Source organism: Oryctolagus cuniculus, chromosome 18, assembly GCF_051225735.1.
Source record: "Oryctolagus cuniculus isolate XC-2025 breed Fujian yellow rabbit chromosome 18, ASM5122573v1, whole genome shotgun sequence".
NCBI classification, from domain to species: domain Eukaryota; kingdom Metazoa; phylum Chordata; class Mammalia; order Lagomorpha; family Leporidae; genus Oryctolagus; species Oryctolagus cuniculus.
The window spans coordinates 5,373,261-5,399,159 of NC_142884.1; the positions used below are offsets into that span (position 1 = coordinate 5,373,261).

Genomic DNA, 25,899 nt, shown 5'->3' on the forward strand with positions numbered 1-25,899 from the left:
TAGAATCTCTGGTTCCCTTCTCTCCAGTGCGGGAGACCCCCAGGGAGAGTGGAGTTTCTTTTGTTCCTAAACAGCCTTGCAGTCCCTAAGGGAGACCTGGTCACCTACCTGGAACAAAGGTGAAGACAGAGGAGACATAAGCCAGGCCCCCAGGCAGTGGGAGTGAGGGTGCAAAGGTCAAGAAGCCAGACCTGGGAATGTGGTTTGCCAGGCTCTGGCGTGTGAAGCCTGGTCCATTGTTCCTGCTGTTGCAGAGGGACAGCTCCTTCCCTGTGGTTATCACACTCTTCCATCAGCCTAGGCAGCTCCTCCCTCCAGCCACCTTCTAGAACATTCTCAGTGAGAGGGCATGGGTCCCCCTTCACCAGAGTGGGTCTGCTCTTGCCTGCTTCAGGGGGCCTGAGGAAGTCAGTGTGCCTTTTTACAAGACCTCTTTGTAAAGACAGTGACTGTTAATTATCTAGGGTCCGGTGCTGTGGTGTAGGGTTAAAGTCCCAGCCTGTAGTGCTGGCATGAGATATGGGCACGAGTTTGAGTCCTGCTGCTCCATTTCTAAGCCAGCTCTCTGCTATGCTCTGGGAAAGCAGTAGAAGATGGCTCCAGTACTTGGGCCCTTGTAACCCCCTGGGAAACCTGGAAAAAGCTCCAGGCTCCTGGCTTCCCATCAACCCAGTTCCAGCCATTGCAGGAATTTGGGGAATGAACCAGAGATGGAAATCTCTCTCTTTCTCTCTCTCTGCCTCTGTAATCCAGCTTTCACATAAGCAAATAATAAATCTTTAAAAACTATAAATCATCTAATGACATTTCTCTGTATTGTCTGAATTCTGTTTCATTACACTTTTCTCATCAGAGCTGCTTTTGAATGGGAATGCATTTTCTCAGGCCAGTGACTCCCCTGCCTGGTCTTCACAGGTGCTCTGTCACAGCAAAGAACTGGAACCATCTAGAGGAATTCTTTCTTAATTGTACATGGGGGCTCTTGCCTGATTTTGTGAATCAACATTTATGTCGTACTTTGAAATCCTCTATTTGTGGGAGTTTTGTTGTTGTCAGGGTAGATTCCCTTACATCAGTAAGTTATTTGTATGGATTTTAAAAGATTTTTTTTATTTATTGAAAGAGAAGTTACAGAGAGGCAGAGACAGAGAGAGAGGTATTCTATCCATTAGTGCACTCCCCAGAAGACACAATTGCCAGAGCTGGGCCGATATGTAGCCAGGAGCTAGGATCTTCTTCTTGGTCTCCCACAGAGGTGTAGGTTCTCAAGGACTTGGGCCATCTTCTACTGCTTTCCCAGGCTATAGCAGAGAGCTGAATTGGAAGAGGAGCAGCCAGGACTAGAGCTGGCTCCCATATGGGATGCCGGTGCTTCAGGCCAGGGCTTTAACCCGCTGCACCACCGAGCTGGCCCGTGGATTTTTACCTGTACGTTAAGATTTTGATGATAGTTTTAAGCACTGCATACTTTCAGACAATGTGAGGTGAGATCAAAATACAACTCAGCCATGTGTCTATAGTCAATAAAATCATGTTTGCCTGTATACATATTGCTCTATTTTGTCATTAGTTGTGCGTTTATTTTCCTTTTTTTAAATACTTATTTATTTTTCTGAAAGGCAAGGTTTCAGAGAGGCAGAGGTGGAGAGAGAAAAAGAGAGAGAGAGACTGAGACAGGTTCTCCACCCGCTGCTTCACTCCCCAAATGGCCACAATGGCCGGAGCTGGGCCGATCTGAAGCCAGGAGCCAGGAACTTCCTCCGGGTCTCCCACAAAGGTGCAGGGCCCCAAGTACTTGGGCCATCCTCCACTGCCCTCCCAGGCCACAACAGAGAGCTGGATAGCAAGTGGAGCAGCTGGGACTTGAACTGGCACTCACATGGGATGCCGGCAGTGCAAGCGGCGGCTCCACCTGCTATGGCACAGTGCCTGCCCCTGTGTATTTATTTTCTTGGTTGCTGTGCAGTCCTGTCCAGGTGAACATTCATGCAAATTTCCTTAGTGTTTCATGAATACATTGAGAGAGAGCCTCATGTGACTTGCAGGTTTTGTTTCAATAGTGTATAAGTTTATCCCTCCTCTGGATAAGTTATTTAAATTTTGCATGGATAAAATACATAACCAAAGGTATACACTTAAATAATTTTAACTGTAGTGTTCAGCCATAGAAAGTGGCAGGCAAAGCTGTGTGTTATGGGTGGGATCTCCAGACAAGTTATTGCTGTCTTAAGAATCTGCTTCAGGACCCTGTGCTGTGGCGTAGTGGTGAAGCTGCTGTCTGCAGTGCCGGCATCCCACATGGGCCCCTATTGGAGTCCTGGCTGTGAGTCCTGAATCCACTTGGTCCAAGACTCCTCCCCCCTTCTTTCCTGGCCACAGGAAAACGAAAGCACAGAGGTGCCCAGCACCTGGACAGCCTCCTGTGCACACAGTGTGTCCCAGCTGCTAATCAGGGAGACACCCTTTTCCTCCAGGTCCCTCTCACTGCCCCAGCTTTGAATCAGCAGCCCCGGGGACCCCCTGTGTCAGGGACTCCCTGTCTCATGGTACCTGGTATCCCCTCCAGCTGTTCTAGCCTGCATCCCTCATCTTTGTTCGGCCACTCCAACTCATCTCCCACCCATCTCCCTCTTCCCTTGACACGGTTCCCTATAAAGCCCCAGCCTTACACATGAGCCCCGAGCTCCTCCCCCTCTGAGGCTGCTCCCGGCAATTCTTCACCCTAATAAAACTTTCTTTGCTCAGCGTGGTCTTGGTTGTTGTTCTCGGTTGTGGTTAAAAACCCTGACACCAGCTGCTCCACTTGCAATCCAGCTCTCTGCTATGGCCTGGGAAAGCAGAGGAAGATGGCCTAAGTCCTTGGGCCTCTGCACCTGTGTGGGAGACCTGGCCCAAGTTCCTGGCTCCTTGCTTTGGCCATTGCAGCCAATTGGGGAGTGACTGAATGGATGGAAGGCCTCTCTCTGCCCCTCTTCTCTCTGTGTAACTCTGACTTTCAAATAAATAAATGCTTTTTTTTTTGACAGGCAGAGTTAGACAGTGAGAGAGAGAGACAGAGAGAAAGGTCTTCCTTCCATTGATTCACCCCAGAAATGGCCACCATGGCAAGCATGCTGTGCTGATCCAAAGCCAGGAGCCAGGTGCTTCCTCCTGGTCTCCCAAGCCTGTGCAGGGCCCAAGCACTTGGGCCATCCTCCACTGCCTTCCGGAGCCACAGCAGAAGCTGGACTGGAAGAGGAGCAACCAGGGCAGAATCTGGCACTGCAACTGGTCATAGAACCTGTGGTGCCGGTGCCACAGGCGGAGGATTATCCTAGTGATGATCTGCATCGCTGGCCAATAAATAAATTCTTAAAAAAAAAGTGACAAACTGCTTGAAATCTAAAAGTGCTGTTCTCACAGGAGTTAAGTAAAAAATGGTGGGTAGCCGAGACTCGGGAGAGTGGAGGGAGGAGGCAGGGGAAAAGATGGCTAGCAGGTTCTTCATTTATTTTTAAAGATTTATGTATTTATGGAGAGGTAGATTTACAGATCGAGAGAGGGAGAGACAGAGAGAGAGATAGAGAGAGAGAGAGAGGTCTTCATTTTCTGGTTCACTCCTCAAATGGCAGCAGTGGCGGGAAGCTGGGCTGATCCATAGACAGGAGCCAGGAGCTTCTTGTGGGTTTTCCATGGGGATTTGAACTGATGCCACTGCAGGTGGCGGCTTTACCCAGGATGCCATAGCGCCGGCCCTGATTTTAAAATATTTCAAATAATACACTAAGTATAAAAGAGAGTTCAATGAGCACACCTAAGTTTAACAATTTGGCCTTATTCTCCCATTATGCAAGCACCATACAAGCACATACTATTTCTTGATAGCTAGTGTGTGTGTGTACACGTTTTCTCTCATGATTGGAAACTAAGAAGTGAAATGTGTGGATGTCATATTATTCTGAACGCTGGCTCTTACATAGCAGTAAAGCATTCTTTTCAGGTGTGCTGATCTTGTCTGGAACCTCCCTCAGTCCTACTTTCTTATATTATAATGTGTGGCCCTGGACCTGAGACATCGTCTTCAGAGGTGTGCTCAGTTGGGTTTGGAATAGTTCCGGGGTCTGGCCTTTCCTAACCTCAGAAAGGAGATGGAAAAAGGACACAGAGAGCGAGTTCAGCAGAGACAAGTTGCTCTATTGAAGCAAATCTCGGAAGAGACTGCGCATCTAGAGCTGAGCTGTTATCTGGTTTCGGAGGGAATTTGCCAATCCTGGGTGGGGTGGGGAGAGGTGGAAGGCAGCTGGTGGGAGAGCAGGGGCTCTTTGAAGCCTCTGGGAACTTCCCTCTCATCTGTTTCGCAAGCTGCCCCGTGCAGCTTATCTGTTTGCCAGTTGCGTTCCAAGGAGTCTGGAAAGGTCTGGTTTGGCACCTAGGGTCTCAGCTAAAGGGAAGAAATGGGGTGGGGGAGGAGGCAATGGGTCACGCGTGGGGCAAGAAGCCCTTTTATGCTTGCTGGTCAGAAGTGCAGAGACTCAGCGTCCACCCTGATCTCCTTGCATCAGCTTCTGCATATTAACAGCGTCTGCATTTTGATACAACCTAGATGTTAAATTCCTAAAATCTGAGATGGACCCCTATAAGTCTTCGTGATCTTTCCATCCATGAAACAAGGAGCCTTGTGTTCCCCTGAGTGCTACACACACATCACGGATCCATCTACTGGTGCCTTGTTCTACGTGTTGCTGTCCATTAAACGCTAGTACCAGCCCTGGTTCTGTGGACTTATGTCAACCCCATGTCATAACCATGAGTACCCGACTGAGTCACTCAGCTACATCAATGCCCAGGCTTGCCTCTCCCACTGCATCTAGAGTCAAGAACTCTCCGCACTGCTGTTTAGTCTGCTATGATGATGCTTTGAATTTCAGGGACATTTATGTTCAGAGCCACAGGTTTCTGTGGGAGGCGCTGGGCTGCCTGGACCCTGCTCAGAGGGCTTTGTACAGGGACGTGGTGCTGGAGCACCACAGGACCCTGCCTTCCCTCCCTGAATTCCTAACCCCTAGCATTCCATCTGCTTACACAGTGTTTTGTGGAAGCCTCTGCTTTTCATGACTGGGTCTCAGGCCTCTGTTTTGAAGAAACATGGAGGGATTTTAGGTGTAGAAAAGCAAAATGTCTTTTAAAGATTCCTTCATCGGGGCTGGTGCTGTGGCATAGGGAATAAAGCCACCAGCTGCAGTGCCAACATCCCCTATGTGTGTGGGTTTAAGTCCCGGCTGCTCCACTTCAGATCCAGCTCTCTGCTATGGCCTGGGAAAGCAGTAGAAGCTGGCTGAAGTCCTTGGGCCCCTGCACCTGAGTAGGAGACCTGCAGGACGCTCTTGCTCCTGGCTTCCCATTGACCCATTTCCAGCCATTGCAGCCATTAGAGAATGAAACAGCTATGGAAGTCTCTCTCTCTCTCTCTCTCTCTCTCTCTCTCTCTCTCTCTCTTTCTCTCCCCCCTCCATCCCTTCCTCCCTCCCTCCCTTTCTCTGCCTCTGTAACTCCAGCTTTCAAATAAACAAATAAATACATCTTTAAAAACTGTAAATCATCTAATGATATTTCTCTGTATTGTCTGAACTCTGTTTCATTACACTTTTCTCATCAGAGCTGCTTTTCAATGGGAATGCATTTTCTCAGTCCAGTGACTCCCCTGCCTGGTCTTCACAGGTGCTCTGTCACAGCGAAGAACTGGAGCCATGTAGAGGAATTCTTCTGTAGTGGTACATGGAGGCTTATGCCTGATTTTCTGAATTAATGTTTATCTCATTCTCTGAAATCCTCTAGTTGTGGGAGTTTTGTTGTTGTTGTTGTCAGGTGTTCAGTCAGGGTAGATTCCCTTACATTAGTAAGTTATTTGGATTTTTCTTTAAGGTTTATTTTATTTATTTGAAAGAGTTACAGAGAGATTCAGAGAGAGAGAGAGAGTGAGAGAGACAGAGACAGAGACAGAGACAGAAACAGGTCTTCCTTCCGCTGGTTCACTCCCCAGAAGGCCGAAACGGCCAGAGCTGCACTAATCGAAGCCAGGAGCTAGGAGCTTCTTCTGGGTCTCCCACACAGGTGCAGGGTCTCAAGGACTTGGGCCATCTTCTACTGGTTTCCCAGGCCATAGCAGAGAGCTGAATTGGAAGAGGAGCAGCCAGGACTAGAGCTGGCTCCCATATGGGATGCCGGTGCTTCAGGCCAGGGCTTTAACCTGCTGCACCACAGCCCCGGCCCATGGATTTTTACTTGTAAGTTAAGATTTTGATGATAGTTTTAACTTTCAGACCATGTGAGGTGAGATCAAAATACAACTCAGCCATGTGTCTATAATCAATAAAATCATGTTTGTCTGCCTGTATACATATTGCTCTATTTTGTCATTAGTTGTGTATTTATTTTCCTTTTTTAAAGATTTATTTATTTTTTTGAAAGGCAGAGTTTCAGAGTGGCAGAGGTGGAGAGAGAGAAAAAGAGAGAGAGAGATAGACTGAGAAAGGATCTCCACCTGCTGGTTCACTCCCCAAATGGCCACAATGGCCGGAGCTGGGCCGATCTGAAGCCAGGAGCCAGGAACTTCCTCCGGGTCTCCCACAAAGGTGCAGGGCCCCAAGTACTTGGGCCATCCTCCACTGTCCTCCCAGGACACAGCAGAAAGCTGGATAGGAAGTGGAGCAGCTGGGACTTGAACTGGCACTCACATGGGATGCTGGCACTTACATGGGATGCTGGCACTGCAGGCGGTGGCTCCACCTGCTATGGCACAGTGCCTGCCCCTGTGTATTTATTTTCTTGGTTGCTGTGCAGTCCTGTCCAGGTGAACACTCATGCAAATTTCCTTAGTGTTTCACGAATACAGTGAGAGCCTCATATGACTTGTAGGTTTTCTTTCAATAGTGTATAATTTTATCCCTCCCCTGGATAAGGTATTTAAATTTTGCATGGATAAAATACATAACCAAAGGTATACACTTAAATAATTTTAACTGTAGTGTTCAGCTGTATAAAGTGGCAGGCAAAGCTGTGTGTCACGGGTGGGATCTCCAGGCAATTTATTGCTGTCTTTAGAAACTGCATCAGGACCCTGTGCTGTGGTGTAGTGGTGAAGCTGCTGTCTGCAGTGCCAGCATCCCACATGGACCCCTATTGGAGTCCTGGCTGTGAGTCCTGAATCCACTTGGTCCAAGACCCCTGCCCCCTTCTTTCCTGGCCACAGGAAAACGAAAGCACAGAGGTGCCCAGCACCTGGACAGCCTCCTGTGCACACAGTGTGTCCCAGCTGCTAATCAGGGAGACACCCTTTTCCTCCAGGTCCCTCTCACTGCCCCAGCTTTGAATCAGGCAGCCCCGGGGACCCCCTGTGTCAGGGACTCCCTGTCTCATGGTACCTGGTATCCCCTCCAGCTGCTCTAGCCTGCATCCCTCATCTCTGTTTGGCTGCTCCAACTCAACTCCCACCCATCTCCCTCCTCCCTTGACACAGTTCCCTATAAAGCCCCAGCCTTATACATGAGCCCTGAACTCCTCCCCCTCTGAGGTTGCTCCCAGTGATTCTTCACTCTAATAAAACTCTTTCTTTGCTCAGCGTGGTCTTAGTTGTCATTCTGGGTTGTGGTTAAAAACCCTGACACCAGCTGCTCCACTTGCAATCCAGCTCTCTGCTATGGCCTGGGAAAGCAGAGGAAGATGGCCTAAGTCCTTGGGCCTCTGCACCTGTGTGGGAGACCTGGCCCAAGTTCCTGGCTCCTTGCTTTGGCCATTGCAGCCAATTGGGGAGTGACCCAATGGATGGAAGACCTCTCTCTGCCTCTCCTCTCTCTGTGTAACTGACTTTCAAACAAATAAATAAATGCTTTTTTTTTTTTTTTTTTTGGACAGGCAGAGTTAGACTGTGAGAGAGAGACAGAGAGAAAGGTCTTCCTTCTGTTGATTCACCTCAGAAATGGCCACCATGGCCGACATGCTGTGCTGATTAGAAGCCAGGAACCAGGTGCTTCCTCCTGGTCTCCCAAGCCTGTGCAGGGCCCAAGCACTTGGGCCATCCTCCACTGCCTTCCTGGGCCACAGCAGAAGCTGGACTGGAAGAGGAACAACCAGGGCAGAATCCGGCACCACAACTGGTCATAGAACCTGTGGTGCCAGTGCCACAGGCGGAGGATTAGCCTAGTGATGATCTGCATCGCTGGCCAATAAATAAATTCTTAAAAAAAAAGTGAGAAACTGCTTGAAATCTAAAATTACTGTTCTCACAGGAGTTAAGTAAAAAATGGTGGGTAGCCGAGACTCGGGAGAGTGGAGGGAGGAGGCAGGGGAAAAGATGGCTTTCAGGTTCTTTATTCATTTTTAAATATTTATTTATTTATTGGAGATGTAGATTTACAGATCGAGAGAGGGAGAGACAGAGAGAGAGATAGAGAGAGAGAGAGAGGTCTTCATTTTCTGGTTCACTCCTCAAATGGCAGCAGTGGCGGGAAGCTGGGCTGATCCATAGACAGGAGCCAGGAGCTTCTTGTGGGTTTTCCATGGGGATTTGAACTGATGCCACTGCAGGTGGCGGCTTTACCCAGGATGCCATAGCGCCGGCCCTGATTTTAAAATATTTCAAATAATACACTAAGTATAAAAGAGAGTTCAATGAGCACACCTAAATGTAACAATTTGGCCTTATTCTCCCATTATGCAAGCATCATACAAGCACATACTATTTCTTGATAGCTAGTGTGTGTGTGTACACGTTTTCTCTCATGATTGGAAACTAAGAAGTGAAATGTGTGGATGTCATATTATTCTGAACGCTGGCTCTTACATAGCAATAAAGCATTCTTTTCAGGTGTGCTGATCTTGTCTGGGACCTCCCTCAGTCCTACTTTCTTATATTATAATGTGTGGCCCTGGACCTGAGACATCGTCTTTAGAGGTGTGCTCAGTTGGGTTTGGAATAGCTCGGGGATCTGGCCTTTCCTAACCTCAGAAAGGAGATGGAAAAAGGACACAGAGAGCGAGTTCAGCAGAGACAAGTTGCTCTATTGAAGCAAATCTCGGAAGAGACTGCGCATCTAGTGCTTGGCTGTTATCTGGTTTCGGAGGGAATTTGCCAATCCTGGGTGGGGTGGGGAGAGGTGGAAGGCAGCTGGTGGGAGAGCAGGGGCTCTTTGAAGCCTCTGGGAACTTCCCTCTCATCTGTTTCACAAGCTGCCCCGTGCAGCTTATCTGTTTGCCAGTTGCGTTCCCAGGAGTCTGGAAAGGTCTGGTTTGGCACCAAGGGTCTCAGCTAAAGGGAAGAAATGGGGTGGGGGAGGAGGGAATGGGTCACACGTGGGGCAAGAAGCCCTTTTATACTTGCTGGTCAGAAGTGCAGACACTCAGCGTCCACCCCGATCTCCTTGCATCAGCTTCTGCATATTAACAGCGTCTGCATTTTGATACAACCTAGATGTTAAATTCCTAAAATCTGAGATGGACCCTTATAAATCTGTGTGATCTTTCCATCCATGAAACAAGGAGCCTTGTGTTCCCCTGTGTGCTACACACACATCACGGATCCATCTACTTGTGCCTTGGTCTATGTGTTGCAGTCCATTAAACGCTAGTATCTTCCCTGGTTCTGTGGACTTATGTCAACCCCATGTCATAACCATGAGTACCCGACTGAGTCACTCAGCTATGTCAGTGCCCAGCCCTGCCTCTCCCACTGCATCTAGAGAAAAGAACTCTCCACACGGCTGTTTAGTCTGCTATGATGATGCTTTGACTTTCAGGGACATTTATGTTCAGAGCCACAGGTTTCTGTGGGAGGCGCTGGGCTGCCTGGACCCTGCTCAGAGGGCTTTGTACAGGGATGTGGTGCTGGAGCACCACAGGACCCTGCCTTCCCTCCCTGAATTCCTAACCCCTAGCATTCCATCAGCTTACACAGTGCTTTGTGGAAGCCTCTGCTTTTCATGACTGGGTCTCAGGCCTCTGTTTTGAAGAAACATGGAGGGATTCTAGGTGTAGAAAAGCAAAATGTGTTTTAAAGATTTACTTGATCAGGGCTGGTGCTGTGGGATAGAGAATAATGCCTCCACCTGCAGTGCCAACATCCCCTATGTGTGTGGGTTTAAGTCCCGGCTGCTCCACTTCAGATCCAGCTCTCTGCTATGTGCTGGGGAAGCAGCAGAAGCTGGCTGAAGTCCTTGGGCCCCTGCACCTGAGTAGGAGACCTGCAAGAAGCTCTTGCTCCTGGCTTCCCATTGACCCAGTTCCAGCCATTGCAGCCATTTAGAGAATGAAACAGCGATGGAAGTCTCTCTCTCTCTCTCTCTCTCCCTCCCTCCCTCCCTCCCTCTCTCTCTTCCTCTGCCTCTGTAACTCCAGCTTTCAAATAAATAAATAAATCTTTAAAAACTATAAATCATCTAATGACGTTTCTCTGTATTGTCTGAACTCTGTTTCATTACACTTTTCCCATCAGAGCTGCTTTTGAATGGGAATGCATTTTCTCAGGCCAGTGACTCCCCTGCCTGGTCTTTACAGGTGCTCTGTCACAGTGAAGAACTGGAGCCATCTAGAGGAATTCTTTTGTAGTGGTACATGGAGGCTTATGCCTGATTTTCTGAAGTAACGTTTATCTCATTCTCTGAAATCCTCTAGTTGTGGGAGTTTTGTTGTTGGCAAGTGTTCAGTCATGGTAGATTCCCTTACATCAGTAACTTGTTTGGATTTTTTTTAAGATTTATTTTATTTATTTGAAAGACAGAGTTATAGAGAGATTCAGAGAGAGAGAGAGAGAATGAGTGAGAGAGACAGAGACAGAGACAGAGAGAGAGAGGTCTTCCTTCCGCTGGTTCACTCCCCAGAAGGCCAAATGGCCGGAGCTGCACTAATCGAAGCCAGGAGCTAGGAGCTTCTTCTGGGTTTCCCACGTGGGTACCTGGTCTCAAGGACTTGGGCCATCTTCCACTGCCTTTCCAGTCCATAGCAGAGAGCTGGATTGGAAGTGGTGCAGCTGGGACATGAACTGGCCATAGCACCAGCTCCCATCTAGTGAGTTCTAAGTCACATTTAGATAGGAGTCAGAAGTTGTGGTGTTCCATTTCATTTGACAACGAGACAGATACTGATAACACACTGTATACGTTTCTAAAAAACTGGGGAAGAGGATTTTTCTGTACTTGGGCTATAAGGAAATGCTACATATTGAAGTGATGTGTATGTTTAGTCTGGACAGGACACAGGATACAAATGTATGGAAACATCCCATGATATTCCATAAATATGCACCATTTTTATGTTGCCTAAAAATAAAATGGCCAGAGCTGGTCTGCCCTACAGCAATTGCCACCATGATGGATCAGCAGCCGCCAACATCAGGGATCTTACAGGGATGTTCAGGATCTTAACCCAATGGCCGAGGATCATCCGGGAATGACTGAACCAGCAAAACGACTGTGACTTGCTGAAGGCGCAGATGATCGTTTGTAGTCTTTACAATAAACTCCTTGTAGTGCAGGTACGTAAGAGGGCTTTTTAGCTGGAATGTGAGCACACACTCAGCAGACCACTGCACAGTGTAACACACAGGAGAAGAAAACTGCGTGGGGCTCCCCCTACTGTGGCCCTCACTTCAGCGCAAGGGTCTGACATGGAATCCGGGCTGTTTCTGAGATGCCTGCTGCTTTCCTTCCTTTTACATTTTTTTCTAACTGAACATTTTATTGATTACTTTTGAGATCACATATTCTAAATTTACATCATAGCTGAAGGCTTAATGTTCCACTAAATAGGTAAATCAATGCAAAGTAAAATGACCACAGTTCAGCAGGAAAATAGGCAAGGGCCGTCCGTGGTCATCAAATGAGGAGGTGCTCAACTCTGCTCACAGAGAGCAGATTTTCAAAGGTGCCTCGGCTGGTCGGTAGCTGCTGTCCTTTCAACACTTTACCACTAGGAGGCCCTAAGCTTCCTGGCTTGGAGCGTTTCTCCTGAGCATGGCACTTGTTTTAAATGGGCACTGCCACAGCTCTTTTTCTGTTCCTGACTCCAAGACTCCCTCCTTGTCTGTGACTTCTAAGATCCTCCTACACATTCTTTTTTAAAGAAATCAATATTTTTATTATTCTAAATAGAGGAAATTTAACGCAACTCATAGATGTAATCCTGAGGATGCTGATACCATAATGCCTTTTGCTGTTTTCCCTCTAAATGCTTTGGAATATGATTCAGCATCTAACAGGGCCGTCTATCCTCAAGGGTTTTTGATGCTTTCCTGAATATATTCACTCCTTCACCTACATAACAATACTCATACAACACAATATGTATCCCTAGAAAAACATTTGCTTGTGTGTGTGCTTTATCGTTCTACCCTAGGAAATTATGTGTTACTTCTTTCTCTCAAGTTTGCATTGTCTCAGTAAGGAATGCTTGATGGGATTCCTAATACAGGATTTCCACTTTTATTTTATACTCGTAAATTGCAGCTTCCTTTTAGTGTTTTTTACAAATATTTTATTTATTTATTTGAGCAGTAGAGTTATAGACAGTGAGAGGTAGAGACAGAAAAAGGTCTTCTATCCACTAGCTCACTCCCCAAATGGCCGCTACAGCATGAACTGTGCAGATGGAAGCAAGGAGGCAGGAGCTTCTTCCAGGCCTCCCACATGGGTGCCAGGGACCAAGGACTTGGGCCATCTTCCACTGTTTTCCCAGGCCACAGCAGAGAGCAGGATCGGAAGAGGAGCAGCCGGGACTAGAACCAGCGCCCATATGGAACGCCAGTGCTGCAGACGGAGGAATAACCTGCACCACGGCACTGGCCCCCCTTTTTGACTATCTTATAACTCACTAGTTTGTGTCGAGGTGAAGACCTGTGTACTATATGCTCATGTCACATCCCATCACTGTTTTGTTTTTGAAGTACAAATTTCTGTTCATTCTTTGGAGATTTCTAGGTATATGGCATCTGCTTTGCAAACCAATTTGATTGCCCCCTGCCCTTGTATTTCCTTTGGTTAATTCTTTACTGCCTCCCAAATAAGAGCCAAGTAATGTAGATGATAGGGTCTCCGTGGCTTTTATTGGTGTCTTGAGGAATGAACCTACTTTTCTAGTTAGAGTTGACAGTGTTGGGGATTAGTGACATTTGTTTGATCAAGCTGAGTACATAGCCACTTCTATTTATTTTTATCACAATAATATGTATAATTCTACCACATCACTTCACTTGTGTTCATCAAATTGATCATTGTCAGAAAAATAAGTAAAATAAAATGGCATAGCCCTTGAATAGACATCTCAAAAGAAGAGAAACAAGTGGCTAAAAGGTATGTGAAAAATGTTCAACATCAGTAATCATCAAGCAAATGAAACTGAAGCCCTCATACCTAATAGAATATCTAACTACTTTAAAGACTAAGATAAAAATGTGGAAAAAGAATGATAGGAGCCGGCGAGTAAAGCTGCTGCCTGCAGTGCCGGCATCCCACTGAGTGCCAGTCTGAGACCTGGCTGCTCCATTCTGATGCAGCTCTCTGCTGCAGCCTAGGAAAGCAGTGGAAGATGGCCCAAGTCCTTGGGCCCTGCACCACATGGGAGACCAGGAAGAAGCTCAAGGATCCTGGCTTCGGATGCACAGCTCCGGCCATTATGGGCATTTGGGGAGTGAACCAGCAGATGGAAGATCTCTCTTTCTCTCTCTAACTCTGCCGTCCAAATAGATAAATAAATCTTAAAAAAAGATGTGCCAAAAAAGGAATCTTTGCACATTGTTGGTGGGAATTCAAATTAGTTCAAGCACTGTAGAAAACAACATGGGAATTCCTCAAAAAGATAAAAATGTAGGTAGCACATGACCCATCAATCTCACAGCAGGGCATATATGTCCAGTAAATGACAATCAGCATGTTCAAGGACGCCTGCACTCCCACATTCATTGCACCATCATCACTGCAGCCAAGATATGGAATCTAAGTTCCACCAATGGAAAATACAGGAATGAAGAAAATGCTGTACACCCACAAAGGAAAACGAATGATGATGATTGAAAAAGAGTGATGCTATGTCATTTTCAACAACATGGATGAATCTGAAGACACTCCAGTAAGTTAGGAAAGGAAGACACAGGAGAGGGACACATACTCCATGATCCCATATACTCTTGCTTGGGAAGTGTAGGAATTTGAATTCACAGAAGTAAAGAATAGTGGCTGCAGTACAGAGCCAATAACATTGTACTATATTCTTGGACACCTCCAAGAGAATAAATTCTAAGTGTTCTTTCCACAAAAGTATGCTAAGTAGTGTATATATTAATTATCTCAGTACAGCCTTTCACAACCTATACGTATTTGAAAAAACACATTGCACATAATGATGTATACTATTTTTAAGAATCCAACATTGCAAACACTCCTCTAGTTTCCCTGTGGTTACGTCATCTCTCACCCTGTGATTACCTCATCACCGCCCCCTTGCCTGCCTCCACCTGTGAGAGTCAGTCTGCCTCCAGGTATTATGAAAATGGAAGAGATTCTTCCAAACTCTGGAAATTTCTCTGGAGGTGCTCATTAGAAACTTTTAATTGTTTCTGTGAATTGGGAACTGGGAGAAAGCTTTGCTATTTTTGTTTTCTGTTTCTTCTCAACTGTCACCGAAAGTCCAAGAGAGGCGATAAATGTGTTTCTGTGGGGAGTTGAGGCCATGGAGTCATGAACTGGTGTCTTGTGGTCTGGCTGCTTCCCCTGCACACAAGCAGGGGGTCGCATCTGTCCCCTGAGCCCAACTTCCTGGCAGCCTAGAGAAGTCAGCTGAGTATTTTCTCCTTCAATGTGGAGACAGTTTGTAAAGGAAGGAGGCACACCAGGGGCTGCGTATGGATAAGTGGTCTGTTTGGCAAAAGGGTTTCAGAGGAGGTGCAAAAGCCACAGAGGAAGAAAAAGTAATTCTTAGACTTGGGCTGAGCTTGTGGAGAGCGACTGGGGATCTGAGATCCTACACTAATCTCTAACTGCTCCCAGTGTGTTTCCAGAAACCCTTCTAAGGATGACTGTTTTTAAAAAGTTTATTGATTTGAAAGGCAGAGATCGAGATGAAATAGAGATGCAGATATAGATAAATAGGTAGGTGAGGGAGATCCACAACACTGACTCACTCTTCAGAAGTGCACAATAGCTGGTGCTGGGCCAGCCTGAAGACACAATCAGGATCTCCCCTGTAGGGAGCAAGGCCCCAAGAACGTGAGCATCTCCAGGATGCCCATTACAGGGAGATGGGACTTGAACCTAAGCACTTCAGTTCCAAGTGGTGCCTTAGCAGCTGTGCCAAACGTTCATCCCAACTCCTGGAATTGTAGGAGGAGGTGGGATGAGAGTGGGGCTGGGAGGCTGGGTGTGGGGGAAGAAACATTGTAGTCCTAAAGTTGTACCTATGAAATTTGCATCCACTAAATAAAAGCTACAAAAAGTAATAAAGCCTAATTTTTGTGAGGAGTCTAATTCAGAAATCACAATTATAATTGCAGCCTGCAGTATAGAAATCATAGAGAAATGTACATGATTCCTCAAGTTATTTCAGTAACACTGCTGTGCATGTGAGGAGTTGGGTGGCACTAATGGGATCATTCATCTCTGTTTACCAACATGGCTGAGTGGCAATTGCTGAAAAAATCATGTTTCTCTCACACCAGGTTGACACATGTTTGTGGTGATGGTAGTGTAATTATACCTGTCGTGAAAATCAATGTCTGTTGATCCAGGTGGGACAATCTTGCTTTCTGAAGCTAGGAAGAAGACTTTCAGGAAAAGTTGTATTTCTGCTTGAGGATTTCAGACAGCAGGGCATTTAGGACTTCAGTGTCCTTCAGGTTCCAATGTGTCCTTTGATGCTCTGTCTAGTTTTAAATTCTGTCATGTTCAAGCTCATTCTTGTGTTTCCTCCATTTAAATGCATTCAATTCACAAAATAACACATCTCAGAATTTTATTTTGGGGACCAGCGCTGTGGTGCAGTGGGTTAATGCCCTAGTCTAATGCGCTGGCATGGCAGATTGGAGCCAGTTCAAGACCCGGCTGCTCTACTTCTGATCCATCTCTCTGCTGTGGCCTGGGAAAGCAGTAGAAGATGGCCAGGTCTTTGGATTACTGAATGAAGACGATCATTCTCTGTGATTGTATAGCACAGAACAAAGTACCAATGTCACCATGACCAGGCTACCAAATTCAAATTGACTCCACCAATATTTAGATGAGTCATATGACTCTATTTAGCTAAATGAACTTTATCTTGAAAGGAAAATATAACTAGGTCATAATACATGGTGCTTTTTGAAAGACTTATTTGGAAGAGTTACACAGAGAGAGGGAGATGAGAGAGAGGCAGAAAGACTGAGAGAGAGGGATTGAGATTGCTCTTCCATCTACTGGTTTACTCCCCAGATGGCTCCAACACCCATACTGGGCCAGGCTGATGCCAGGAGCCCAGAGCTTCTTCCAGGTCTCCTGCACAAGTGGCAGGGGCCCTTGCTCTTTGGCCATCTTCCAGTGCTTTCCCAGGTGGGGAAGCTGGGAGCTGGATTGGAAGTGGGTCAGCCGGGACTTGGATGTGGGCCCATATGGGATGCTGGCACTGCAGGCAGTGGCTTAACCTGCCTAACATGCCATAGCACTGCCCCCTGTGTGGTCTTATGACTATTAAACTAGAGAGACCAGGTAAGAATTAGTCACTCTGAGCTACACATTTCAAATCCTGGGTAAAGCAACACGGCCAAGTTTGGAAATATTCTGAAGAAAGAATACATGTCAGAAAGAAATTCTCTGTGAAGAGAATGGTTTAGCCATGAATCCTGGATTATTTTCATAAGAAGTAGCTCTCAGCCCATGTCTCCATGCAGAACCCTCTGCTTTGAATGTTATAGTCTGACCCCTGGGAAAAAAGAGAGGACAACATAGAGTCAACAGTTGGAACATCTTCTCTTCCAGATTTTCCTGGGAATCCTATGGGATTCCTCATTTCTGGGTGGCCATCTTTTCAGTTCCTTCACAGGATGTAAGCCACTGTGCACAGGTTTGGTTCTCAGGCACCTAGCTGTGGCCAACTCCTGGTCATTCTCTCCAGAGGAATCCCAGAGACCACGGCAGCTCTCGGGATGAAGCATTGCCTCAGTGATCTTCAATGCAGGTGGTGTCTATGAGCACAGAGTGGCCAGGGGCGCCTCCAATATCACCACCTGCCTCTTTTTTTTTTTGACAGGCAGAGTGGACAGTGAGAGAGAGAGAGACAGAGAGAAAGGTCTTCCTTTGCCGTTGGTTCACCCTCCAATGGCCGCCGTGGCTGGCGCGCTGCAGCCGGCGCACCGCGCTGATCCGATGGCAGGAGCCAGGTGCTTTTCCTGGTCTCCCATGGGGTGCAGGGCCCAAGCACCTGGGCCATCCTCCACTGCACTCCCTGGCCACAGCAGAGGGCTGGCCTGGAAGAGGGGCAACCGGGACAGAATCCGGCACCCCAACCGGGAATAGAACCCGGTGTGCCGGCGCCGCTATGTGGAGGATTAGCCTAGTGAGCCGCGGTGCCGGCCACCACCTGCCTCTTGAGTGTCTTCCAGGCCATCACCATCAGCCCCATGAACTCCAGATGGGCAGAATCAAAGCCAAAGCTCCAAAGGTCATTAGCCTTTCCAGTGTCCTGTGCTGGCTCTTGCACATGCTGATAAATATCAGAGGTTCCTATACTTATGAGTGACAAATTGAGAAATGACAATATGACAAAAACTATAGATTTTGGATACTGTTCTGCTGCCCCAGGTGACCAAGACAGACACAGCAGTTGGAATGTTGTCGACCTGCCATGATGTCTTGTGGTTTCTGCTTATGCTCTGGGCCAGTGGCTCCACAGCTTTCATTCTGCACTGGCACAGGAAGAGGGTCCAACACATTCATAAGAGCAACATCTTGCCAAGATGCTGCCCGAGATCACAGCTCCCCAAAGAATCCTAGTGAGCACATTTGTGTGCTTGGGTTCCTTTTCTTCCATCATCTTTATTTATTTTCATGTTTTGGATGAGACTGCTGGTGGCTGTTGAACACCTCGGCCTTAGTTAATGCTTGCCTTCCAACTGCCAGTCCCTTTATTCTCCTGAGTCACAAACGCAGTGTGTACTGGAAGAAAGAGACAATTCTCTCAATTCAGGAGAATATAAAACATCTGATTTTTGTTGGGGTCAAGAGGTGGTGCACCTGTGCATCAAAGGCTCTGAAACATGACTGTGAGCTGGTCTCAGGGCAGAGAAAGCTGTGAAGAGACAGAAATCCAGCTTCTTCAGTGAATGATAGCAACAGGACCTGAAATTGTTGTAATACCTTGTGAGTATTCATATTCATACAACTCTATTTTAGTGGTGGTCACATTATGTGGGTTCGTTGTACAGGAATAAAATGCTTTGCTCTGAAACAGTGCAGATACTGGAAATTTCTTTGAGTATGTGCTTTTGTTTCCTAGATTTCATTGGTCATTTAATTATAGGGTTAAATCCATGAAACACGGTAGCATGTGAGATGCATCAATAAGCACTTTGTGTGCTTTGTGAGTGGCGATAGCTCTGGGTTAGAATGGGAGAGTCCTGGAATGAAGGTAGAAGACAGGAAGGAAAATAGGTTTTAATTGTTGTGGCTTTGAAGGCTAGGTTGTGGATGTTGTGTTTTATGTCCTAGGAGATAGCATTTATTTGATACTACTACATGCTATATGATACTACTTATGGGACATGATCAGCAGATCATCAATAGTTTTGGCTAAGCATTGGAATAATGAAGGTCAGGGCGCAAAAGCGTAACACAAAGTGAGACACAGGAAGATGGGTCGGCCTGGTGCAGGTGGGAGGCAAACACTAAATATGCTCCATGACCAGGATGAACTGAATGCAATTTTGGAAGGAACAGGTCTGCAGATGACAGACAGAGGGTTGTAAAGGAACCTCTCATAAGTGCCAGTATGTGAAGGCTCATAAGCAGATCCCACCGTTCTCTAGATATCACAGGCTCCTGCTCAATTCTCTCAGTTCAGGAGAATTAAATCATTTTCACAGTTCTCACACTTTAGTTTTTGCTGAACTTTCTGGAATAAACCTTTATTAATTTTGTGATTAATAATTTTTTAAAGATATATTTGCTTATTTGAAAGGCAGAGTTACACAGAGAGAGGAGAGGCAGAGAGAGAGAGAAAGGTCTTCCATCCACTGGTTCACTCCCCAATTGGCCACAATTGTCGGATCTGCACAGATCTGAAGCCAGGAGCCAGGAGACTCCTCCGGGTCTCCCACACTGGTTCAGAAGCCCAAGGGCTTGGGCCATCTTCTACTGCTTTCCCTGGGTATACCAGAGAGCTGGATCAGAAGTGGAGCAGCCAGGACTTGAACCGGTGCCCATATGGGATGCTGGTGCTTCAGGCCAGGGTGTTAACCTGCTGTGCCACAGCACTGGGACCTGGAATTAAAAGTTAAACATTAAATATAAGTGCAAGTCAAGAGTTTGCATTTAGAACCAAGGCATAAATCTTGAGCTGTAACGCAGCCCAGGGGCTTGAGCTGTAAACGTGAGTAACTCATCCGGTGTACACACACAGACAGCCTACACCCACAAAGTTACAGGGGAAGGACACACAGGCACGGACACTCACACACTCCAATGTACAATCACATTCACCCCCCTCTCACCACACCCAGCCACATACTCACACATTTTCATTCACACGCTTACACTGACGCCCACACCAAGTACACATTCATATTGAAACATACAATGGGCCAGCGCCGCGCTCACTAGGCTATTCCTCTGCCTGTGGCGCTGGTGCCTTGGGTTCTAGTCCCAGTTGGGGCACTGGATTCTGTCCCAGTTGTTCCTCTTCCAGTCCAGCTCTCTGCTGTGGCCAGGGAAGGCAGTGGAGGATGGCCCAGGTCCTTGGGTGCTGCACCCACATGGGATACCAGGAGGAATCACCTGGCTCCTGCCTTCTGGTTTGCAAGGGTGCCGGCTCTAGCTGCCATTTGGGGGGGTGAAACAACAGAAGGATGACCTTTCTCTCTCTCTCTCTAACTCTGCCTGTCAAAAAAAAAAAAAAAAAGAAAAAGAAAAAGAAAAAGAAACATACAATGACAGACAGTCATGTAGTCACACTCTGGCTCCCAAATCCCACTCACCCACCATGAATGAGTGCCACCAAATGAGCTGCTCCTGTGTGAAAAAACAGTGCTGGGGCCAGTGCAGTGGCATAGCAGGTAAATACACCGCCTGCAGTGCGGCATCCCATGTGCGCCTGGTTCAAGTACCGGCTGCTCCGCTTATGCTCCAACTCTCTGCTGTGGCCTAGGAAAGCAGTAGAGATGGCCCAAGTCCTTGGGTCCCTGCACCCACGTGGGAGCCCTGGAAGAGGCTCCTGGCTTCTGATTGGCCCAGCTCTGGCCATTGAGGCCCATTGGAGAGTGAACCAGCAGATGGAAGGCCTCTCTCTCTCTCTCTCTCTCTCTCTCTGCCTCTGCCTCTCTGTAACTCTGCCATTCAAATAAATAAATAAATAAATCTTAAAAAAAACACCAGTGATAATCACAGTCCTCTAGCTCCCTGAAAACGGAGGTCATCTCCATCATCAGTAGTCCTTCCAACACTGCCATGACCCCCAGGGTGTTCTTCACAGCGTGTGACACAGGGGAGTGAGTGTTGTCACTTTAGGTGGAGGTGCATGTGGGGAAAGCTGGAGTGTTTGGAGAGGTGAAAGCATGCAAGAGAATGACAGAGCAGAAAAAAAAAAAAGCAGGGAAAGGGGTGCTCTGGTTTGGATTTCAGTTTGAGCGAGGGAGGGTCCATGTGTTAGAGGCTTGGTCCCTGGGTGGCACTATTTGGTGGTGGTGGATCCTTTAGAAGGCAGGGCCCAGGGGCCAGCACTGTGGTGTAGCTGGTAAAGCTGCCAGCTGCAGTGCTGGCATCCCATATGGGCACCGGTTTGAATCCTAGCCGCACTACTTCTTCTTCTTCTTCTTTTTAATTATTTATTTATTTGAAAGGCAGAGCTACAGAGAGACAGAGGCAGAGAGAGAGAGAGAGAGAGAGGTGTTCCATTTTCTGGTTCACTCTCCAGATGGCTGCAATGGCCAGAGCTGTGCCAATCCAAAGTCAGGAGCTGGGAGATTCTTCCAGGTCTCCCATGCAGGTGCAGTGATCCAAGGACTTGGGCCATCTTCTACTTTCCCAGGTCACAGCAGAGAGCTGGTTGGAAGTGGAGCAGCAGGGACTTGAACTGGCACCCATATGGGATGCTGGTGTTGCAGGCGGTGGCTTAACCTGCTACACCACAGTGCCAGCCCCTGCTACATTCCTTTTTTTTATTTATTTTTTTGACAGGCAAGTGGACAGTGAGAGAGACAGAGAGAAAGGTCTTCCTTTGCCTTGGTTCACCCTCCAATGGCCGCCACGGCCAGTGCACTGCGGCTGGTGCACCATGCTGTTCCGATGGCAGGAGCCAGGTACTTATCCTGGTCTCCCATGGGGTGCAGGGGCCAAGCACTTGGGCCATCCTCCAGTGCACTCCCTGGCCACAGCAGAGAGCTGGCCTGGAAGAGGGGCAACCAGGACAGGATCTAGTGCCCCGACCAGGACTAGAACCCGGTGTGCCAGCGCCGCAAGGAAGAGGATTAGTCCAGTGAGTCGCAGTGCCGGCCTCCTCCATTTCTGATCTAGCTCTCGGCTATGGCCTGGGAAGGCAATGGAAGACCACTCAAGTTCTTGGGCCCCTGCACCCATGTGGGAGATTGGAAGAAGCTCCTGGCTCCTGGCTTCGGATTGGTGCAGCTCTGGCCATTGTGGCGAACTGGGGAGAGAACCAGTGGATGGAAGACTTTTCTCTACCTCTGCCTCCCCTTCTCTCTCTGTGTAACTGTGAATTTCAAATAAATAAATAAATCTTAAAAAACACCATTGTATCCTGTGAAAGATAATCCTGTTGAAGTAGTTTCAGTTTTGAGCTAAAAGATTTTGAAGCAATCAAGAATAGAGATTCCATAACAAGTCAGATTTCACTTTTGGTAGCCCAGTGTCATGAAATGAAACCAAACCTTGTTGCCATTGTAGAATATAAAAGAAGGAAGAATTATATTTGTAAAGGGTAGCAGAATTGGACAAAATTACTTATGAAAGAGATAATTTTAGACAAGCATATGATGATCTGTGGAAACACAGGCTGAATGAATTTATGGCAGACTGTTATATAGTAACAAATACAAGAGAATTACCAGATGCTTACCTTGGGAGGGGAAGCTGAACTGGAGCTTAGAGACAGCTTGGATCCTTTCTCTGAAGGAATCCTGCGCAGTGTTCCACCACCTCAGGAAAGTTGGAAGATCTTCAACCATTCAGGAGGAGAGAAAACACTTTGTTCCTTGGCTTTAGAGTTTGCTCTCCATCATTACAAACCCACTCCCCTTTACTTCATGGATGAAACTGATGCAGCCTTTGATTTTAAAAATGTGTCCATTGTTGCATTGTATCTATGTGAACAAAAATGCCCAGTTCATCATAATTTCACTTTGAAACCACATGTTTGAGATTTTAGATAGACTTATTGGAATTTACAAGACATAAAATATAACAAAAAGTGTTGCTGTCAACCTAAAAGAAGTTGCATCTAAAGGACTGTGTTGAATTTGTTCCTACTGAAGACTTCCAATTAAGTTGGGATACATGTAGTGTATTATATTGATTATCTAATTGTAATGAATTATATAAAAATACATATTCCTAAAGTGAATCACACACTTGGTTTGTATTTTATTCTGTTAATTAAAAGTCAAAGTCTAATAAAATATTCTCTGTACATGCAAAAAAATTAACAAAACTAGCAACACTAAGGAGTTCTTCTACATCCTTAAGTCAATTCTGTCCTAAGTAAGTTTTGATTTTACAGCCACTCTCCACATTTTGTATATATGAAGACATAGAATTTCAACAGTATATTTATCCTGAAAATTCATAGGCATGTAAGTAGCAAGATTTCTAATCCAGAAAGCGATTGTTTGCTAATATGAATTAACCAATAGTTTGAATATTTAAGTGTTTATAAAGTATTTGAAAGAAAAAAAGTCAATGAACCTAAATGGGAACTTGGCTTAGCAGTTAAGATGCTATTTGGGATGCATGCATCCCTTGTGGGCATGCCTGGGTTCAAGCCCTGGCTCTACTCTTGATTCTAGCTCCCTGATACCATGCCTCTAGGGAGGCAGTAGCTGAGAGCTGAAGAGTTGGGTCTCTGCCACCCTAGTGGGAGACCAGGATTGGGTTCCCAGCTCATGGCTTTAGCTCAGCCCAGCCTCAGCTGTTGTGGGTATTTTGGGAGCTTTCTCTTTGTCTCTCAAATAAAATAAATTATGTCTCTAGGGAAATGCTGGTTCCTCCAGACCTGCCCATCAGCTGTACTAAGCTGGAGACAGCAAGCACACGGAATCTCTGAAGTGGATCTGAATGTGCATTTGGGTTTAATAATATGCTCAGGCAAACGTGAAATAAAGAGCATGTTCAAGGATCTTGGGACCATTTTGAAGGCCAAAGCCAGCTTCTGGTCAATGGAAAAGCACCCAGTGCTGTATGGAGCCAAAGCTCAGCACACATCCTCACTACTGTAGCAGAATATGTGAGCATTTCTGAGAATGGAGGGCATCAGGACTGGGGCAGGTTCCCGAGGAGCACAATTCCCAGGATCTCTATATGGGAAGATCTGAGTGGACAGGGGCCTTTTCTGCATTCCAGGAGCTGCCAGGTACAGAGACACCCTGGTGTGTCTGGTAGGAGAGGTTGTTCTTTGGTATCCAACACTCAGGGATGGAGATAAACACTGCTCCTATCACGTTCCCAGGGTCTGTTGGTATGCTTTTCAAATAATGATTTCCTTATTTTATATGCTTTGAAGAGCCTTTTTTTTTAAAGGATTATTTATTTGAAAGGCAGAGTTACAGAGAGAAGGAGAGAGAGGGAGAGGGAGAGAGAGAGAAAGGGAATCTTACATCTGCTGGTTCATTCTCTAAGTGGCTGCAATGGCTAGGGCTGGGCCAGGCCAAAGCCAGGAGGCCAGGAGCTTCTCCCTGGTCTCCTATGTGGGTGCAGCACTTGGGCCAATGTACTTTACATCTGAAGTCCTCCTTTCATGTTCCTTCTTCCTTACATGAAAACATTGCAAGAAATAATCATCACCAATCCTTTTTTGGATATATTGCAATGTTGAAACACAATAGATAATTCACAGCACATTTATTTGTAAGATACCAGAATAAAGCTAATTAAGTATTCTCATCAATTATCCCTTGCCCAATGCCAGTTTGCTCTCCAGATGGAGTATTCTGCATCATGTTGACATGCAGCCCCCTTTTTATGCAATTCAGATGTTACATGGTGCTCCATGGTGATGCATACCAACATTCTTTGGAAAATTACTTAACTTCCATCCTCTGGTTTACTCCCCCGATGGCCACAACAATCAGGGCTGGGCCAGGCCAAAGCTAAAAGCCAGGGTGGCAAAGGCCCAAATCCTTGGGCCATTTTACACTGCTTTTCTGAGGCCATTAGCAGGGTGTGGATCAGAAGTGGAGCAGCTGGGAGCTGAACTGGCACCCATATGGAATGCTGATGTTGCAGTTGGCAGCTCTATCTGCTATGTCACAAAGCCATCTTGAAACCTTTTTCTTTAATTAGAAAAGGTATGTAGCATATCCATTCCTAATTTTATAAAACACTATGTTATGAAGATGGTGCTTGTTTTATTCTATAGAGTAAGTCATTAAAAAGGACTATCACATGTAAATAGTGATAATTCCTTTTACGAGCCATCCTGAAATATAAGTAAAGCTGTGGTGACAATAATAAAATACAGTTAACAAAATAGAGGGATGCCTTTATGATCAAATTTCCAACAGTCAGAAGCATATTTAGGAAAATAATAAACATAATATCATAAGTTCATAATCTCATTAGTTCAGAGAGAAAACTGACCATTTTGTTTTTTTATTCATTTTTTAAAAGATTTATTTATTTCTTTGAACGTCATGTTACGCAGAGAAGGAGATGCAGAGAGAGAGAGAGCGAGAGCGAGAGTGAGAGAAAGAGAGAGGTCTTCATTCACTTGTTCACTCCTCAGATGGCTGTAATGGCTGGAGCTGCACCAATTTGAAGCCAGGAGCCAGGAGATTCCTCCGGGTATTCCCATGTGGGTGGCAGGGACCCAAGAACTTGAGCCATCTTCTACTGCTTTCCCAGGCCATAGCAGAGAGCTGGATTGGAAGTTGAGCAGCCAGGACTTGATCCAGTGCCCAGATGGGATGCCAGCACTGCAGAAAGCAGCTTTCTCTACTAAGCCACAGCGCTGGCCCCAAAACTGACCATTTTAACTTGCAATCAAGGCCCTATGTGAGGGCCAGCATTGTGGCTCAGCAGGGTTATGCCACCATATTCAATGCTGACATCTCATGTGAGCACTGGTTTGAGTCCCAGCTGCTCCACTTCCTATCCAGTTCCTGAGTAAGGTGCTTGGGAAAGCAGCAGAAGATGGTCCAAATGCTTGGGCCCCTGCACCCACGTGGGAGACCCGGATGGAGTTCCAACCTCCTGGCTATGGACTGGTCCAGCCCCAGCTGTTGCAGCCATTGGGAGTGCATGGAAGATCCCTCTCTCTCTGTAACTCTGCCTGTCAAATAGGTAAATAAGTTTTTAAAAAAGAAAAGTTATGGCAGAAAGAAAAAGAATACTGAACAAATGGCAAGCGGTGCACCCAGTAATTAGAGAAATCCAATCTCAATTATATCAGGTATTATTTTAAAACAAGCAGACTATTCCTGTTAAACATTGTTTGACTATACTTAGTTATAAATATATACCTAAAATA

General features: G+C 46.4%; 1 protein-coding gene and 1 pseudogene across 6 annotated transcripts in view; one reads left to right on the top strand and one right to left on the bottom strand.

Annotated features, from left to right (window-relative positions):
• ORYCUNV1R1504 (vomeronasal 1 receptor oryCunV1R1504) overlaps positions 1-25,899 on the bottom strand; it is a 119,762-nt gene that overhangs the window by 83,100 nt on the left and 10,763 nt on the right. Inside the window, exon 3 of one of the 6 annotated variants that reach the window (XR_016224444.1) lies at positions 22,274-22,355. The exons of the other annotated variants lie outside the window; for them this stretch is intronic. The gene's annotated coding sequence lies outside the window, so the exon portion shown is untranslated. Of the gene's footprint in view, positions 1-22,273; positions 22,356-25,899 lie in introns of those variants that run through there. 6 annotated transcript variants of the gene reach the window in all.
• On the top strand, positions 17,285-18,171 carry ORYCUNV1R-PS1660 (vomeronasal 1 receptor oryCunV1R-ps1660 pseudogene; annotated as a pseudogene).